This window comes from Pseudophryne corroboree, unplaced genomic scaffold (genome assembly GCF_028390025.1).
Source record: "Pseudophryne corroboree isolate aPseCor3 unplaced genomic scaffold, aPseCor3.hap2 scaffold_253, whole genome shotgun sequence".
Lineage (NCBI taxonomy): Eukaryota > Metazoa > Chordata > Amphibia > Anura > Myobatrachidae > Pseudophryne > Pseudophryne corroboree.
The window spans coordinates 645,365-660,738 of record NW_026969189.1 but is presented as its reverse complement, the minus strand read 5'-3'; the positions used below and the strand labels follow the sequence as shown (position 1 = coordinate 660,738).

The following is a 15,374-nucleotide window of genomic DNA, read 5'->3' as shown; positions in this document are numbered from 1 at the left end:
GAATTCCACATCCTGATTGCCCTAACAGTGAAGATCATAGTATCTCACCTGGCAGGTAAGTAGGAGTTGGGCTAGAGCTGTGGAGGATTGCTGCTCGGGCACCCCCTGTCAAGTGAAGGAGATCCAACTGAGGCAGCACAAGGGAACTCTCGAAAGAAGAACAAGGCTAGAGGAAGATCTGAGACAAAGAAATCTGACTTTTACCAGAGCTGACCAGAGGAAAGCACAAACACAGTCCCCCACTACCACAAATAATGCAGTCGAGTTTCCCACATTTGGGGAAATCACAGGGGTCAGCATACCCAGAGTGCAATGAATGAACCTCACCCTGGGAGAACAATCTTCATGACCATGGTATCTCCTATGCAAAATAAGTATGATTTGGGATAGGGCTGGGGAGGGCCGCTGCTCAGGCACATCTCTGTCAAGTAAAGGAGATTCAACTGAGGCAGCACAAGGGAACTCTCATCTGGGGACAACAACTGCAGGGAGAACACATATTTTCAGATGAACATGGGAGGGCAGAAGGCTGCCTAATACTGAAGCACCCCCAAACAACAAACCAAATGCAACTACTAGTGCAAGCATTCCTGGGGGAAGGCCTGCAGCAGACGGATTTGCATATGGTGATGTCATCCAAGCAGTGGGTCAAAGTTGGCTTCAACCCTCGTCTGCATATGAAAATAAAAAAGGGGTGTGCAGGGCATGGCTGCCTTTTGCGGCGCTTGGATGACCCCTAGTTCGCATTAAACACCTCCACCCTCCTTCGGTGTGGGGCTCATGTTGGCTATGCCCCAGCCCCTGAAGCATTCAAGCTGATTTCTTGCAGCAGCTGGGCACTGTAACAGCTCCAGAGCTGCTCTGTAAAGCAAGTAAAAGGGTGTGGGCCCTGCAGCACTACCTGTAGTTTGCATTGTGCGTTGGAAGGCACAAAGTAAGCAGACGGGGAAGTCAGGATAGTGCACAAGGGCATAGAAGGGAGCGGCTGAAGAAAAGAGAAGTGGAAACAGACAGCAAACTAGGCTGGAGAGAGACCTGAGACAAAGAGATCTGAATTATACGAGAGCCGACCAGGGGAAACACAAATTATGCAGTCAAGTTTCCCACATTTGGGGAAATCGCAGGGGCAGCACACCCAGAGTGCAATGGGTGAGCCTTGCCCTGGGAGAAGCACCTTCATGATCATAGTATCTCACCTGGCAGGTAAGTAGGAGTTGGGCTAGAGCTGGGGAGGGTCTCTGCTCGGGCACCCCCCTGTCAAGTGAAGGAGATCCAACTGAGGCAGCACAAGGGAACTCTCAAAAGAAGAACAAGGCTCTGAAACAAAGAAATCTGACTTTTACCAGAGCTGACCAGAGGAAAACACAAACACAGTCCCCCACTACCACAAATAAAGCAGTCGAGTTTCCCACATTTGGGGAAATCACAGGGGTCAGCATACCCAGAATGCAATGAATGAACCTCACCCTGGGAGAATAATCTTCATGACCATGGTATCTCCTATGCAAAATAAGTATGATTTGGGATAGAGCTGGGGAGGGCCGCTGCTCAGGCACATCTCTGTCAAGTTAAGGAGATTCAACTGAGGCAGCACAAGGGAACTCTCATCTAGGGACAACAACTGCAGGGAGAACACATATTTTCAGATGAACATGGGAGGGCAGAAGGCTGCCTAATACTGAAGCACCCCCAAACAACAAACCAAATGCAACAACTAGTGCAAGCATTCCTGGGGGAAGGCCTGCCGCAGATGGATTTGCATATGGTGATGTCATCCAAGCAGTGGGTCAAAGTTGGCTTCAACCCTAGTCTGCATATGAAAACAGAAAAGGGGCGTGCAGCGCATGGTGGCCTTTTGCTGCGCTTGTCTGACCCCTAGTTTGCATTAAACACCTCCACCCTCCTTCGGTGTGGGGCTCATGTTGGCTATGCCCCAGCCCCTGAAGCATTCAAGCTGATTTCTTGCAGCAGCTTGGCACTGCAACAGCTCCAGAGCTGCTCTGTAAGGCAAGTAAAAGGGTGTGGGCCCTGCAGCACTACCTGTAGTTTGCATTGTGCATTGGAAGGCACAAAGTAAGCAGACGGGAGGAGAAGTCAGGATAGTGCACAAGGGTATAGAAGGGAGCGGCTGAAGAAAAGAGAAGTGGAAACAGACAGCAAACTAGGCTGGAGAGAGACCTGAGACAAAGAGATCTGAATTATACGAGAGCCGACCAGGGGAAACACAAATTATGCAGTCAAGTTTCCCACATTTGGGGAAATCGCAGGAGCAGCACACCCAGAGTACAATGGGTGAGCCTTGCCCTGGGAGAAGCACCTTCATGATCATAGTATCTCACCTGGCAGGTAAGTAGGAGTTGGGCTAGAGCTGGGGAGGGTCGCTGCTCGGGCACCCCCCTGTAAAGTGAAGGAGATCCAACTGAGGCAGCACAAGGGAACTCTCGAAAGAAGAACAAGGCTAAAGGAAAATCTGAGACAAAGAAATCTGACTTTTACCAGAGCTGACCAGAGGAAAGCACAAACACAGTCTCCCACTACCACAAATAATGCAGTCAAGTTTCCCACATTTGGGGAAATCACAGGGGTCAGCATACCCAAAATGCAATGAATGAACCTCACCCTGGGAGAAAAATCTTCATGACCATGGTATCTCCTATGCAAAATAAGTATGATTTGGAATAGGGCTGGGGAGGGCCGCTGCTCATGCACATCTCTGTCAAGTAAAGGAGATTCAACTGAGGCAGCACAAGGGAACTCTCATCTTGGGACAACAACTGCAGGGAGAACATATATTTTCAGATGAACATGGGAGGGCAGAAGGCTGCCTAATACTGAAGCACCCCCAAACAACAAACCAAATGCAACAACTAGTGCAAGCATTCCTGGGGGAAGGCCTGCCGCAGAGGGATTTGCATATGGTGATGTCATCCAAGCAGTGGGTCAAAGTTGGCTTCAACCCTCGTCTGCATATGAAAAGAGAAAAGGGGCGTGCAGGGCATGGTGGCCTTTTGCGGCGCTTGGCTGACCCCTAGTTTGCATTAAACACCTCCACCCTCCTTTGGTGTGGGGCTCATGTTGGCTATGCCCCAGCCCCTGAAGCATTCAAGCTGATTTCTTGCAGCAGCTGGGCACTGTAACAGCTCCAGAGCTGCTCTGTAAGGCAAGTAAAAGGGTCTGGGCCCTGCAGCACTACCTGTAGATCGCATTGTGCGTTGGAAGGCACAAAGTAAGCAGACAGGAGGAGAAGTCAGGATAGTGCGCAAGGGCATAGAAGGGAGCGGCTCAAGAAAAGAGAAGTGGAAACAGACAGCAAACTAGGCTGGAGAGAGACCTGAGACAAAGAGATCTGAATTATACGAGAGCCGACCAGGGGAAACACAAATTATGCAGTCAAGTTTCCCACATTTGGGGAAATCGCAGGGGCAGCACACCCAGAGTGCAATGGGTGAGCCTTGCCCTGGGAGAAGCACCTTCATAATCATAGTATCTCACCTGGCAGGTAAGTAGGAGTTGGGCTAGAGCTGGGGAGGGTCGCTGTTCGGGCACCCCCCTGTCAAGTGAAAGAGATCCAACTGAGGTAGCACGAGGGAACTCTCGAAAGAAGAACAAGGCTAGAGGAAGATCTGAGACAAAGAAATCTGACTTTTTCCAGAGCTGACCAGAGGAAAGCACAAACACAGTCCCCCACTACCACAAATAATGCTGTCGAGTTTCCCACATTTGGGGAAATCACAGGGGTCAGCATACCCAGAATGCAATGAATGAACCTCACCTTGGGAGAACAATCTTCATGACCATGGTATCGCCTATGCAAAATAAGTATGATTTGGGATAGGGCTGGGGAGGGCCGCTGCTCAGGCACATCTCTGTCAAGTAAAGGAGATTCAACTGAGGCAGCACAAGGGAACTCTCATCTGGGGACAACAACTGCAGGGAGAACACATATTTTCTGATGAACATGTGAGGGCAGAAGGCTGCCTAATACTGAAGCACCCCCAAACAACAAACCAAATGCAACAACTAGTGCAAGCATTCCTGGGGGAAGGCCTGCAGCAGATGGATTTGCATATGGTGATGTCATCCAAGCAGTGGGTCAAAGTTGGCTTCAACCCTCGTCTGCATATGAAAAGAGAAAAGGGGCGTGCAGGGCATGGCGGCCTTTTGCAGCGCTTGGATGACCCCTAGTTCGCATTACACACCTCCACCCTCCTTCAGTGTGGGGCTCATGTTGGCTATGCCCCAGCCCCTGAAGCATTCAAGCTGATTTCTTGCAGCAGCTGGGCACTGTAACTGCTCCAGAGCTACTCTGTAAGGCAAGTAAAAGGGTGTGGACCCTGCAGCACTACCTGTAGTTCGCATTGTGCGTTGGAAGGCACGAAGTAAGCAGACGGGAGAAGTCAGGATAGTGCGCAAGGGCATAGAAGGGAGCGGCTCAAGAAAAGAGAAGTGGAAACAGACAGCAAACTAGGCTGGAGAGAGACCTGAGACAAAGAGATCTGAATTATACGAGAGCCGACGAGGGGAAACACAAATTATGCAGTCAAGTTTCCCACATTTTGGGGAAATCGCAGGAGCAGCACACCCAGAGTGCAATGGTTGAGCCTTGCCCTGGGAGAAGCACCTTCATGATCATAGTATCTCACCTGGCAGGTAAGTAGGAGTTGGGCTAGAGCTGGGGAGGGTCGCTGCTCGGGTTCCCCCCTGTGAAGTGAAGGAGATCCAACTGAGGCAGCACCAGGGAACTCTTGAAAGAAGAACAAGGCTAGAGGAAGATCTGAGACAAAGAAATCTGACTTTTACCAGAGCTGACCAGAGGAAAGCACAAACACAGTCTCCCACTACCACAAATAATGCAGTCAAGTTTCCCACATTTGGGGAAATCACAGGGGTCAGCATACCCAAAATGCAATGAATGAACCTCACCCTGGGAGAAAAATCTTCATGACCATGGTATCTCCTATGCAAAATAAGTATGATTTGGAATAGGGCTGGGGAGGGCCGCTGCTCATGCACATCTCTGTCAAGTAAAGGAGATTCAACTGAGGCAGCACAAGGGAACTCTCATCTTGGGACAACAACTGCAGGGAGAACATATATTTTCAGATGAACATGGGAGGGCAGGAGGCTGCCTAATACTGAAGCACCCCCAAACAACAAACCAAATGCAACAACTAGTGCAAGCATTCCTGGGGGAAGGCCTGCCGCAGATGGATTTGCATATGGTGATGTCATCCAAGCAGTGGGTCAAAGTTGGCTTCAACCCTCGTCTGCATATGAAAAGAGAAAAGGGGCGTGCAGGGCATGGTGGCCTTTTGCGGCGCTTGGCTGACCCCTAGTTTGCATTAAACACCTCCACCCTCCTTTGGTGTTGGGCTCATGTTGGCTATGCCCCAGCCCCTGAAGCATTCAAGCTGATTTCTTGCAGCAGCTGGGCACTGTAACAGCTCCAGAGCTGCTCTGTAAGGCAAGTAAAAGGGTGTGGGCCCTGCAGCACTACCTGTAGTTCGCATTGTGCGTTGGAAGGCACAAAGTAAGCAGACAGGAGGAGAAGTCAGGATAGTGCGCAAGGGCATAGAAGGGAGCGGCTCAAGAAAAGAGAAGTGGAAACAGACAGCAAACTAGGCTGGAGAGAGACCTGAGACAAAGAGATCTGAATTATACGAGAGCCGACCAGGGGAAACACAAATTATACAGTCAAGTTTCCCACATTTGGGGAAATCGCAGGAGCAGCACACCCAGAGTGCAATGGGTTAGCCTTGCCCTGGGAGAAGCACCTTCATGATCATAGTATCTCACCTGGCAGGTAAGTAGGAGTTGGGCTAGAGCTGGGGAGGGTCGCTGCTCGGGTACCCCCCTGTAAAGTGAAGGAGATCCAACTAAGGCAGCACAAGGGAACTCTCGAAAGAAGAACAAGGCTAGAGGAAAATCTGAGACAAAGAAATCTGACTTTTACCAGAGCTGACCAGAGGAAAGCACAAACACAGTCCCCCACTACCACAAATAATGCAGCTGAGTTTCCCACATTTGGGGAAATCACAGGGGTCAGCATTCCCAAAATGCAATGAATGAACCTCACCCTGGGAGAAAAATCTTCATGACCATGGTATCTCCTATGCAAAATAAGTATGATTTGGAATAGGGCTGGGGAGGGCCGCTGCTCATGCACATCTCTGTCAAGTAAAGGAGATTTAACTGAGGCAGCACAAGGGAACTCTCATCTGGGGACAACAACTGCAGGGAGAACACATATTTTCAGATGAACATGGGAGGGCAGAAGGCTGCCTAATACTGAAGCACCCCCAAACAACAAACCAAATGCAACAACTAGTGCAAGCATTCCTGGGGGAAGTTCTGCAGAAGACGGATTTGCATACGGTGATGTCATCCAAGCAGTGGGTCAAAGTTGGCTTCAACCCTCATCTGCATATGAAAAGAGAAAAGGGGCGTGCAGGGCATGGCGGCCTTTTGCGGTGCTTGGATGACCCCTAGTTCGCATTAAACACCTCCACCCTCCTTTGGTGTGGGGCTCATGTTGGCCATGCCCCATCCCCTGAAGCATTCAAGCTGATTTCTTGCAGCAGCTGGGCACTGTAACAGCTCCAGAGCTGCTCTGTAAGGCAAGTAAAAGGGTGTGGGCCCTGCAGCACTACCTGTAGTTTGCATTGTGCATTGGAAGGCACAAAGTAAGCAGACGGGAGGAGAAGTCAGGATAGTGCACAAGGGTATAGAAGGGAGCGGCTGAAGAAAAGAGAAGTGGAAACAGACAGCAAACTAGGCTGGAGAGAGACCTGAGACAAAGAGATCTGAATTATACGAGAGCCGACCAAGGGAAACACAAATTATGCAGTCAAGTTTCCCACATTTGGGGAAATCGCAGGGGCAGCACACCCAGAGTGCAATGGGTGAGCCTTGCCCTGGGAGAAGCACCTTCATGATCATAGTATCTCACCTGGCAGGTAAGTAGGAGTTGGGCTAGAGCTGGGGAGGGTCGCTGCTCGGGTTCCCCCCTGTGAAGTGAAGGAGATCCAACTGAAGCAGCACCAGGGAACTCTCGAAAGAAGAACAAGGCTAGAGGAAGATCTGAGACAAAGAAATCTGACTTTTACCAGAGCTGACCAGAGGAAAGCACAAACACAGTCCCCCACTACCACAAATAATGCAGTCGAGTTTCCCACATTTGGGAAAATCACAGGGGTCAGCATACCCAGAATGCAATGAATGAACCTCACCCTGGGAGAACAATCTTCATGACCATGGTATCTCCTATGCAAAATAAGTATGATTTGGGATAGGGCTGGTGAGGGCCGCTGCTCAGGCACATCTCTGTCAAGTAAAGGAGATTCAACTGAGGCAGCACAAGGGAACTCTCATCTTGGGACAACAACTGCAGGGAGACCACATCTTTTCAGATGAACATGGGAGGGCGGAAGGCAGCCTAATACTGAAGCACCATCAAATATCAAACCATGGCCCTCATTCCGAGTTGATCGCTCGCAAGGCGATTTTAGCAGAGTTACACACGCTAAGCCGCCGCCTACTGGGAGTGAATCTTAGCTTCTTAAAATTGCGACCGATGTATTCGCAATATTGCGATTACAAACTACTTAGCAGTTTCAGAGTAGCTTCAGACTTACTCGGCATCTGCGATCAGTTCAGTGCTTGTCGTTCCTGGTTTGACGTCACAAACACTCCCAGAGTTCGCCCAGACACTCCCCCGTTTCTCCGGCCACTCCTGCGTTTTTTTCCGGAAACTGTAGCGTTTTTTCCCACACGCCCATAAAACGGCCTGTTTCCGCCCAGTAACACCCATTTCCTGTCAATCACATTACGATCGCCGGAGCGAAGAAAAAGCCGTGAGTAAAAATACTTTCTTCATTGTAAAATTACTTGGCGCAGTCGCAGTGCGAATATTGCGCATGCGTACTAAGCAGAATTTCACTGCGATGCGATGAAATTTACAGAGCGAACGACTCGGAATGAGGGCCCATATGCAACAACTAGTACAAGCACTCCTGGGGGAAGGTCTGCAGCAGACGGATTTGCATACGGTGATGTAAATCCAAGCAGTGGGCCAAAGTTGACTGGAACCCTCATCTGCATATGAAAAGAGAAAAGGGGCATGCAGGGCATGGCGGCCTTTTGCAGTGCTTGGATGACCCCTAGTTCGCATTAAACACCTCCACCCTCCTTTGGTGTGGGGCTCATGTTGGCCATGCCCCATCCCCTGATGCATTCAAGCTGATTTCTTGCAGCAGCTGGGCACTGTAACAGCTCCAGAGCTGTTCTGTAAGGCAAGTAAAAGGGTGTGGGCCCTGCAGCACCACCTCTTGTTCGCATTGTGCGTTGGAAGGCACAAATTAAGCAGACGGGAGGAGAAGTCAGGATAGTGCGCAAGGGCATTCTTTTCTCTTAGTCCGGGGGCAAGGCTTCAAAATGGGGTCTGCAACGGAGGAGACACAGGGGGCGTGGTCACAGCAGCTTTTCTCTACAGTCTGCACCAGCAGGAGCCTACACCATTTTTTATGATCACGCTGAACTGCAGTGCGACTGCAATTACAGCATGGTCAAGAAGGGAGGCGTCATGCTGGGTGGCCATGCTCTGTCACTGTGCAGGAGCCAGCACCGCTCACACACTAGTCCCCGGGTGCAGCCCCCAACCCCCGGGACACCCGGAGCAACAAAATGTAGATTCAGGCCACCAGGCCACGCCCCTACCTATGAAACCATGCCTCCTTTTTACCATTGCGCTGTTTATCTGCGCGCACTGCATTACAATCTCCCTCGCCACCTCTCTGGGTGTCACCAGTGATAGTGACACCTCTGCCATGCTTGTAGCAGCTGGTCCTAAGATCTACGCCTCAAGCCCTGAGTGTTTGCCCTTGTGACTTGTTGATCATCATAGCGAAGCAGATGCTTACAGAAAACTGCAGGGGCTTAGATTGAAAATAAAAACAATTGATGGGTATAAGGTAGAGAGGAGCGGGTTCGGTTCTCCGAGAACCGAATTCCCCACGAACTCCACGTGGTTTACATTGGTCCGAGGCAGGCTCGGTTGTTCCTGCCTGACTCGGAAAACCTGAACAAGGGAAAATGTCATCATCCCGCTGTCAGATTCTCGTGAGATTCGGATTCCATATAAAGAGCTGCGCGTTGCTGCCATTTTTACTCGTGCATTGAAGAGAGAGCGGAGAGGACGTGGCTATGTTCTCTCAGTGGAAATCTCAATATCAGTGCTCAGTATCAGTGGTTACTTATTGCTGCTCAGTAATACTAGTAGTGTGTCTCTCCTGCTCAGTGTCAGTTCTCAGTAGTATCCTCATCAGTGCTCAGTATCACTGCTCATTGTCTTGTGCTGCATTGTGGTGCTCAGCATACTACAGTACATTACTAATAGTCCAGTGCTGCATCTTGCTGCTCAGTGTCAGTTCTAGTATCCTCATCAGTGCTCACTATCACTGCTCATTGCATTGTGGTGTTCTGTATACTACAGTAACATAGTAATATAGTATATATAGAGGAGCGGGTTCGGTTCTCCGAGAACCGAATTCCCGACGAACTCCACGTGGTTTACACTGGTCCGAGGCAGGCTCGGTTGTTCCCGCCTGACTCGGAAAACCTGAACAAGGGAAAATGTCATCATCCCGCTGTCGGATTCTCGCGAGATTCGGATTCCATATAAAGAGCTGCGCGTTGCCGCCATTTTTACTCGTGCATTGAAGAGAGAGCGGAGAGGACGTGGCTATGTTCTCTCAGTGGAAATCTCAATATCAGTGCTCAGTATCAGTGGTTACTTATTGCTGCTCAGTAATACTAGTAGTGTGTCTCTCCTGCTCAGTGTCAGTTCTCAGTAGTATACTCATCAGTGCTCAGTATCACTGCTCATTGTCTTGTGCTGCATTGTGGTGCTCAGCATACTACAGTACATTACTAATAGTCCAGTGCTGCATCTTGCTGCTCAGTGTCAGTTCTAGTATCCTCATCAGTGCTCACTATCACTGCTCATTACATTGTGGTGTTCTGTATACTACAGTAACATAGTAATATAGTAACATATGGTAACATAGTTTTTGAGGTTGAATAGAGGCAAATTGCCCATCGTGTTCAACCTGTTTTAAGTTGTGATGATTCTACATACTTGCTGAATAATGTTTTATGACTAGTTAGCTACTATAACTCATGTTACCCCCGGATTAACCATGTTGATATTTTAAGTATTATAACCTTGGATAGCTTTTTCATTCAGAAATGTATCCATTCCTTTTTTAAATCCAATTACAGAGTCCGCCATTACCACCTTCCCTGGCAGGGAATTCCACATCCTGATTGCCCTAACAGTGAAGATCATAGTATCTCACCTGGCAGGTAAGTAGGAGTTGGGCTAGAGCTGTGGAGGATTGCTGCTCGGGCACCCCCTGTCAAGTGAAGGAGATCCAACTGAGGCAGCACAAGGGAACTCTCGAAAGAAGAACAAGGCTAGAGGAAGATCTGAGACAAAGAAATCTGACTTTTACCAGAGCTGACCAGAGGAAAGCACAAACACAGTCCCCCACTACCACAAATAATGCAGTCGAGTTTCCCACATTTGGGGAAATCACAGGGGTCAGCATACCCAGAGTGCAATGAATGAACCTCACCCTGGGAGAACAATCTTCATGACCATGGTATCTCCTATGCAAAATAAGTATGATTTGGGATAGGGCTGGGGAGGGCCGCTGCTCAGGCACATCTCTGTCAAGTAAAGGAGATTCAACTGAGGCAGCACAAGGGAACTCTCATCTGGGGACAACAACTGCAGGGAGAACACATATTTTCAGATGAACATGGGAGGGCAGAAGGCTGCCTAATACTGAAGCACCCCCAAACAACAAACCAAATGCAACTACTAGTGCAAGCATTCCTGGGGGAAGGCCTGCAGCAGACGGATTTGCATATGGTGATGTCATCCAAGCAGTGGGTCAAAGTTGGATTCAACCCTCGTCTGCATATGAAAATAAAAAAGGGGTGTGCAGGGCATGGCTGCCTTTTGCGGCGCTTGGATGACCCCTAGTTCGCATTAAACACCTCCACCCTCCTTCGGTGTGGGGCTCATGTTGGCTATGCCCCAGCCCCTGAAGCATTCAAGCTGATTTCTTGCAGCAGCTGGGCACTGTAACAGCTCCAGAGCTGCTCTGTAAAGCAAGTAAAAGGGTGTGGGCCCAGCAGCACTACCTGTAGTTTGCATTGTGCATTGGAAGGCACAAAGTAAGCAGACGGGAGAAGTAAGGATAGTGCGCAAGGCCATAGAATGGAGCGGCTTAAGAAAAGAGAAGTGGAAACAGACAGCAAACTAGGCTGGCGAGAGACCTGAGACAAAGAGATCTGAATTATACGAGAGCCGACCAGGGGAAACACAAATTATGCAGTCAAGTTTCCCACATTTGGGGAAATCGCAGGGGCAGCAAATCCAGAGTGCAATGGGTGAGCCTTGCCCTGGGAGAAGCACCTTCATGATTATAGTATCTCACCTGGCAGGTAAGTAGAAGTTGGGCTAGAGCTGGGGAGGGTCGCTGCTCGGGCACCCCCCTGTCAAGTGAAGGAGATCCAACTGAGGCAGCACAAGGGAACTCTCGAAAGAAGAACAAGGCTAGAGGAAGAACTGAAACAAAGAAATCTGACTTTTACCAGAGCTGACCAGAGGAAAGCACAAACACAGTCCCCCACTACCACAAATAATGCAGTTGAGTTTCCCACATTTGGGGAAATCACAGGGGTCAGCATACCCAGAATGCAATGAATGAACCTCACCCTGGGAGAACAATCTTCAAGACCATGGTCTCTCCTATGCAAAATAAGTATGATTTGGGATAGGGCTGGGGAGGGCCGCTGCTCAGGCACATCTCTGTCAAGTAAAGGAGATTCAACTGAGGCAGCACAAGGGAACTCTCATCTGGGGACAACAACTGCAGGGAGAACACATATTTTCAGATGAACATGGGAGGGCAGAAGGCTGCCTAATACTGAAGCACCCCCAAACAACAAACCAAATGCTACAACTTTGCAAAAGCATATACTGAAAAAGGCTAATAAGCATTCATCTAGAACGTTTCCTAGAAACATTTTAAAAAGTCAATAATGTGGAGAGTTTTTGTAAGATGTTTCTTCCATCAACCAATGAAGAAACACATTGGTACTTTCCCATGATGAGTGAGTGCTTCAGGATCTCTTGCACATACATGTGCAGCAGAGTACTGTAATGGAAGCATGCTGATTCCATAACCCAGAGGTAGGCAGATTGAAACTATCCTCTGCTATATGCATTTTTTTTGTTAATTAAAGTAATCCAAAACTGGGATTGACATTTTTGCTCTTTTATTTTTACTTAAAGTACAATAACTTTTACCATTTTAATTTGTTTTAATAGTATATTGACAGTATTGTTTTCTTTCAAAAATTCACTTAATTTTCTTTTCTGTGTGCTAATTAGATATCACCTTGTTTTCACATTAAATAGACTACCACATGAGAAAGCAGCAAGGATGCAGTGGCGTTAATGTTTCCTGGTGGTAGTGGGGGACTGTGTTTGTGCTTTCCTCTGGTCAGCTCTGGTAAAAGTCAGATTTCTTTGTCTCAGATCTTCCTCTAGCCTTGTTCTTCTTTCGAGAGTTCCCTTGTGCTGCCTCAGTTGGATCTCCTTCACTTGACAGGGGCGTACCCGAGCAGCGACCCTCCCCAGCACTAGCCCAACTCCTACTTACCTGCCAGGTGAGATACTATGATCATGAAGGTGCTTCTCCCAGGGCAAGGCTCACCCATTGCACTCTGGGTGTGCTGCTCCTGCGATTTCCCCAAATGTGGGAAACTTGACTGCATAATTTGTGTTTCCCCTGGTCGGCTCTCGTATAATTCAGATCTCTTTGTCTCAGGTCTCTCTCCAGCCTAGTTTGCTGTCTGTTTCCACTTCTCTTTTCTTAAACCGCTCCCTTCTATGCCCTTGCGCACCTTAATTAAATCTAACTCTGATTACGTCAGAGAAGGCCAGGTACCCTACACCATAAGAGGGGGTTTGAAATTTTGACTTGTCTACTTAAAGATCACCAAAATCTGATCACAAGGTCAATTACATCACTGGGTGGGAACCTTTTGGTTAATAGCCCATGTAAGTGCAAGAGATCCTGAAGCACTCACTCATCATGGGAAAGTACCAATGTGTTTCTTACAAAAATTCTCCAGATTATTGACTTTTTAAAGTTTTTCTAGGAAACGTTCTAGATGAATGCTTATTAGCCTTTGTCAGTATGTACTTTCGCAAAGTGTCGCTATGGCGCAATCAGTTAGTGTGTATGGCTATTAACCTAAAGGTTGGTGATTCAATCCCACCCAGGGACGTAATTGACCTTGTTATCAGATTTTGGTGATCTTTAAGTAGACAAGTCAAAATTTCAAACCCCCTCTTATGGTGTAGGGTACCCGGCCTTCTCTGATGTAATCAGAGTTAGATTTGATTAAGTGATTTTATAAAAAACAGCTAGGAAGCACAATTTAGCAGTGGGTTGCAGAGAAAAAAAATTATGCTGGCAGAAAAGTCCAATTGAGTGATTAAACAGCTCTTCATTTTCTGATTTTATGTTTATGCTAACAAATTTGCTCTCTGAAAAGTGTCCACAAAGCCAAGTCTCTGATTAACACCTTTAGTAGGAATGGTTTTTCACCTATTACTGAATTAAACTTGCTTTATTGGAAAGGCAGCAAGATGCATCCTCATTTCAATGTCTACTGAAATAATACAGGTTGACACCAGGAAACATAAACGTCACTGCATCCTTGCTGCTTCCTCAAGGGGAAGTCTGTTTAATGTGAAAACAAGGTGATATCTAATCAGCACACAGGTAAGGAATTAAGAAAATCTTTCTTTATGGGTGAAGATGTTTCTCACAAAATTGTTGCACCAAGGCATCATTGAAATTAAAGCTGGAAAGATGATTTTAATATATCACTTGTATATTTTGTACTGCTCTTCTGGTGACAATGTAGTTTGTTTTTGTCAATTACCATTTTAATAATAGGGTAAAGAAAATTAAGTGGATTTTTGAAAGAAAACAATACTGTCAATATACTATTAAAACAAATTAAAATGGTAAAAGTTATTGTACTTTAAGTAAAAATAAAAGAGCAAAAATATCAATCCCAGTTTTGGATTACTTTAATTAACAAAAAACAATGCATATAGCAGAGGATAGTTTCAATCTGCCTACCTCTGGGTTATGGACCCAGCATGCTTCCATTACAGTACTCTGCTGCACATGTAAGTGCAAGAGATCCTGAAGCACTCACTCATCATGGGAAAGTACCAATGTGTTTCTTCATTGGTTGATGGAAGAAACATCTTACAAAAACTCTCCAGATTATTGACTTTTTAAAGTTTTTCTAGGAAACGTTCTAGATGAATGCTTATTAGCCTTTGTCAGTATGTACTTTCGCAAAGTGTCTCTGAGGCACAAACAGTTAGCGTGTTCAGTTGTTAACCAAAAGGTTGGTGGTTCAATCCCACCTAGGGACGTAATTGACCTTGTTATCAGATTTTGGTGATCTTTAAGTAGACAAGTAAAAATTTCAAACCACCTCTTATGGTGTAGGGTACCTGGCCTTCTCTGATGTAATCAGAGTTAGATTTGATTAAGTGATTTTATAAAAAAAACAGCCACAAAGCACAATTTAGCAGTGGGTTGCAGAGAAAAAGAAATATGCTGGCAGAAAAATCCAATTGAGTGATTAAACAGCTCTTCATTTTCTGGCTTTATTTTTATGCTAACAAATTTGTGCTCTGAAAAGTGTCCACAAAGCCAAGTATCTGATTATCACCTTTGTAGGGATGGTTTTTCACCTATTATTAAATTAAACTTGCTTCATTGGAAAGGCAGCAAGTGATGTCATCCAAGCAGTGGGTCAAGGTTGGCTTCAAACCTCGTCTGCTTATGAAAAGAGAAAAGGGGTATGCAGGGCATGGCGGCCTTTTGCGGTGCTTGGATGACCCCTAGTTCGCATTAAATAATGCAGTCGAGTTTCCCACATTTGGGGAAATCACAGGGGTCAGCATACCCAGAATGCAATGAATGAACCGCACCCTGGGAGAACAGTCTTCATGACCATGGTATCTCCTATGCAAAATAAGTATGATTTGGGATAGGGCTGGGGAGGGCCGCTGCTCAGGCACATCTCTGTCAAGTAAAGGAGATTCAACTGAGGCAGCACAAGGGAACTCTCATCTGGGGACAACAACTGCAGGGAGAACACATATTTTCAGATGAACATGGGAGGGCAGAAGGCTGCCTAATACTGAAGCACCCCCAAACAACAAACCAAATGCAACAACTAGTGCAAGCATTCCTGGGGGAAGG

General features: G+C 47.3%; 16 non-coding genes and 2 pseudogenes across 16 annotated transcripts; 1 reads left to right on the top strand and 17 right to left on the bottom strand.

Moving 5' to 3' along the window:
* Window positions 1-214: 214 nt before the first annotated feature.
* LOC135012116 (U1 spliceosomal RNA) lies at window positions 215-378 on the bottom strand. Its single transcript, XR_010211121.1, has one exon. It is a non-coding gene; the product is annotated as a U1 spliceosomal RNA (small nuclear RNA).
* A 670-nt stretch (window positions 379-1,048) lies between these two features.
* Window positions 1,049-1,211, bottom strand: LOC135012273 (U1 spliceosomal RNA). Its single transcript, XR_010211277.1, has one exon. It is a non-coding gene; the product is annotated as a U1 spliceosomal RNA (small nuclear RNA).
* Window positions 1,212-1,353: 142 nt separating this feature from the next.
* LOC135012187 (U1 spliceosomal RNA) lies at window positions 1,354-1,517 on the bottom strand. Its single transcript, XR_010211192.1, has one exon. It is a non-coding gene; the product is annotated as a U1 spliceosomal RNA (small nuclear RNA).
* A 674-nt stretch (window positions 1,518-2,191) lies between these two features.
* LOC135012329 (U1 spliceosomal RNA) lies at window positions 2,192-2,354 on the bottom strand. The gene has a single exon (XR_010211332.1). It is a non-coding gene; the product is annotated as a U1 spliceosomal RNA (small nuclear RNA).
* A 152-nt stretch (window positions 2,355-2,506) lies between these two features.
* LOC135012224 (U1 spliceosomal RNA) lies at window positions 2,507-2,670 on the bottom strand. The gene has a single exon (XR_010211228.1). It is a non-coding gene; the product is annotated as a U1 spliceosomal RNA (small nuclear RNA).
* A 674-nt stretch (window positions 2,671-3,344) lies between these two features.
* LOC135012340 (U1 spliceosomal RNA) lies at window positions 3,345-3,507 on the bottom strand. The gene has a single exon (XR_010211342.1). It is a non-coding gene; the product is annotated as a U1 spliceosomal RNA (small nuclear RNA).
* A 152-nt stretch (window positions 3,508-3,659) lies between these two features.
* LOC135012231 (U1 spliceosomal RNA) lies at window positions 3,660-3,823 on the bottom strand. The gene has a single exon (XR_010211235.1). It is a non-coding gene; the product is annotated as a U1 spliceosomal RNA (small nuclear RNA).
* Window positions 3,824-4,521: 698 nt separating this feature from the next.
* Window positions 4,522-4,658, bottom strand: LOC135012412 (U1 spliceosomal RNA; annotated as a pseudogene).
* Window positions 4,659-4,810: 152 nt separating this feature from the next.
* Window positions 4,811-4,974, bottom strand: LOC135012223 (U1 spliceosomal RNA). The gene has a single exon (XR_010211227.1). It is a non-coding gene; the product is annotated as a U1 spliceosomal RNA (small nuclear RNA).
* A 674-nt stretch (window positions 4,975-5,648) lies between these two features.
* Window positions 5,649-5,811, bottom strand: LOC135012361 (U1 spliceosomal RNA). Its single transcript, XR_010211359.1, has one exon. It is a non-coding gene; the product is annotated as a U1 spliceosomal RNA (small nuclear RNA).
* Window positions 5,812-5,963: 152 nt separating this feature from the next.
* LOC135012169 (U1 spliceosomal RNA) lies at window positions 5,964-6,127 on the bottom strand. Its single transcript, XR_010211174.1, has one exon. It is a non-coding gene; the product is annotated as a U1 spliceosomal RNA (small nuclear RNA).
* Window positions 6,128-6,801: 674 nt separating this feature from the next.
* On the bottom strand, window positions 6,802-6,964 carry LOC135012311 (U1 spliceosomal RNA). Its single transcript, XR_010211315.1, has one exon. It is a non-coding gene; the product is annotated as a U1 spliceosomal RNA (small nuclear RNA).
* Window positions 6,965-7,116: 152 nt separating this feature from the next.
* Window positions 7,117-7,280, bottom strand: LOC135012455 (U1 spliceosomal RNA). Its single transcript, XR_010211406.1, has one exon. It is a non-coding gene; the product is annotated as a U1 spliceosomal RNA (small nuclear RNA).
* Window positions 7,281-10,521: 3,241 nt separating this feature from the next.
* Window positions 10,522-10,685, bottom strand: LOC135012497 (U1 spliceosomal RNA). Its single transcript, XR_010211447.1, has one exon. It is a non-coding gene; the product is annotated as a U1 spliceosomal RNA (small nuclear RNA).
* A 671-nt stretch (window positions 10,686-11,356) lies between these two features.
* On the bottom strand, window positions 11,357-11,519 carry LOC135012419 (U1 spliceosomal RNA). The gene has a single exon (XR_010211388.1). It is a non-coding gene; the product is annotated as a U1 spliceosomal RNA (small nuclear RNA).
* Window positions 11,520-11,671: 152 nt separating this feature from the next.
* LOC135012122 (U1 spliceosomal RNA) lies at window positions 11,672-11,835 on the bottom strand. The gene has a single exon (XR_010211127.1). It is a non-coding gene; the product is annotated as a U1 spliceosomal RNA (small nuclear RNA).
* Window positions 11,836-12,726: 891 nt separating this feature from the next.
* Window positions 12,727-12,889, top strand: LOC135012301 (U1 spliceosomal RNA). Its single transcript, XR_010211305.1, has one exon. It is a non-coding gene; the product is annotated as a U1 spliceosomal RNA (small nuclear RNA).
* A 2,083-nt stretch (window positions 12,890-14,972) lies between these two features.
* On the bottom strand, window positions 14,973-15,151 carry LOC135012439 (U1 spliceosomal RNA; annotated as a pseudogene).
* Between the last annotated feature and the right edge of the window lie 223 nt (window positions 15,152-15,374).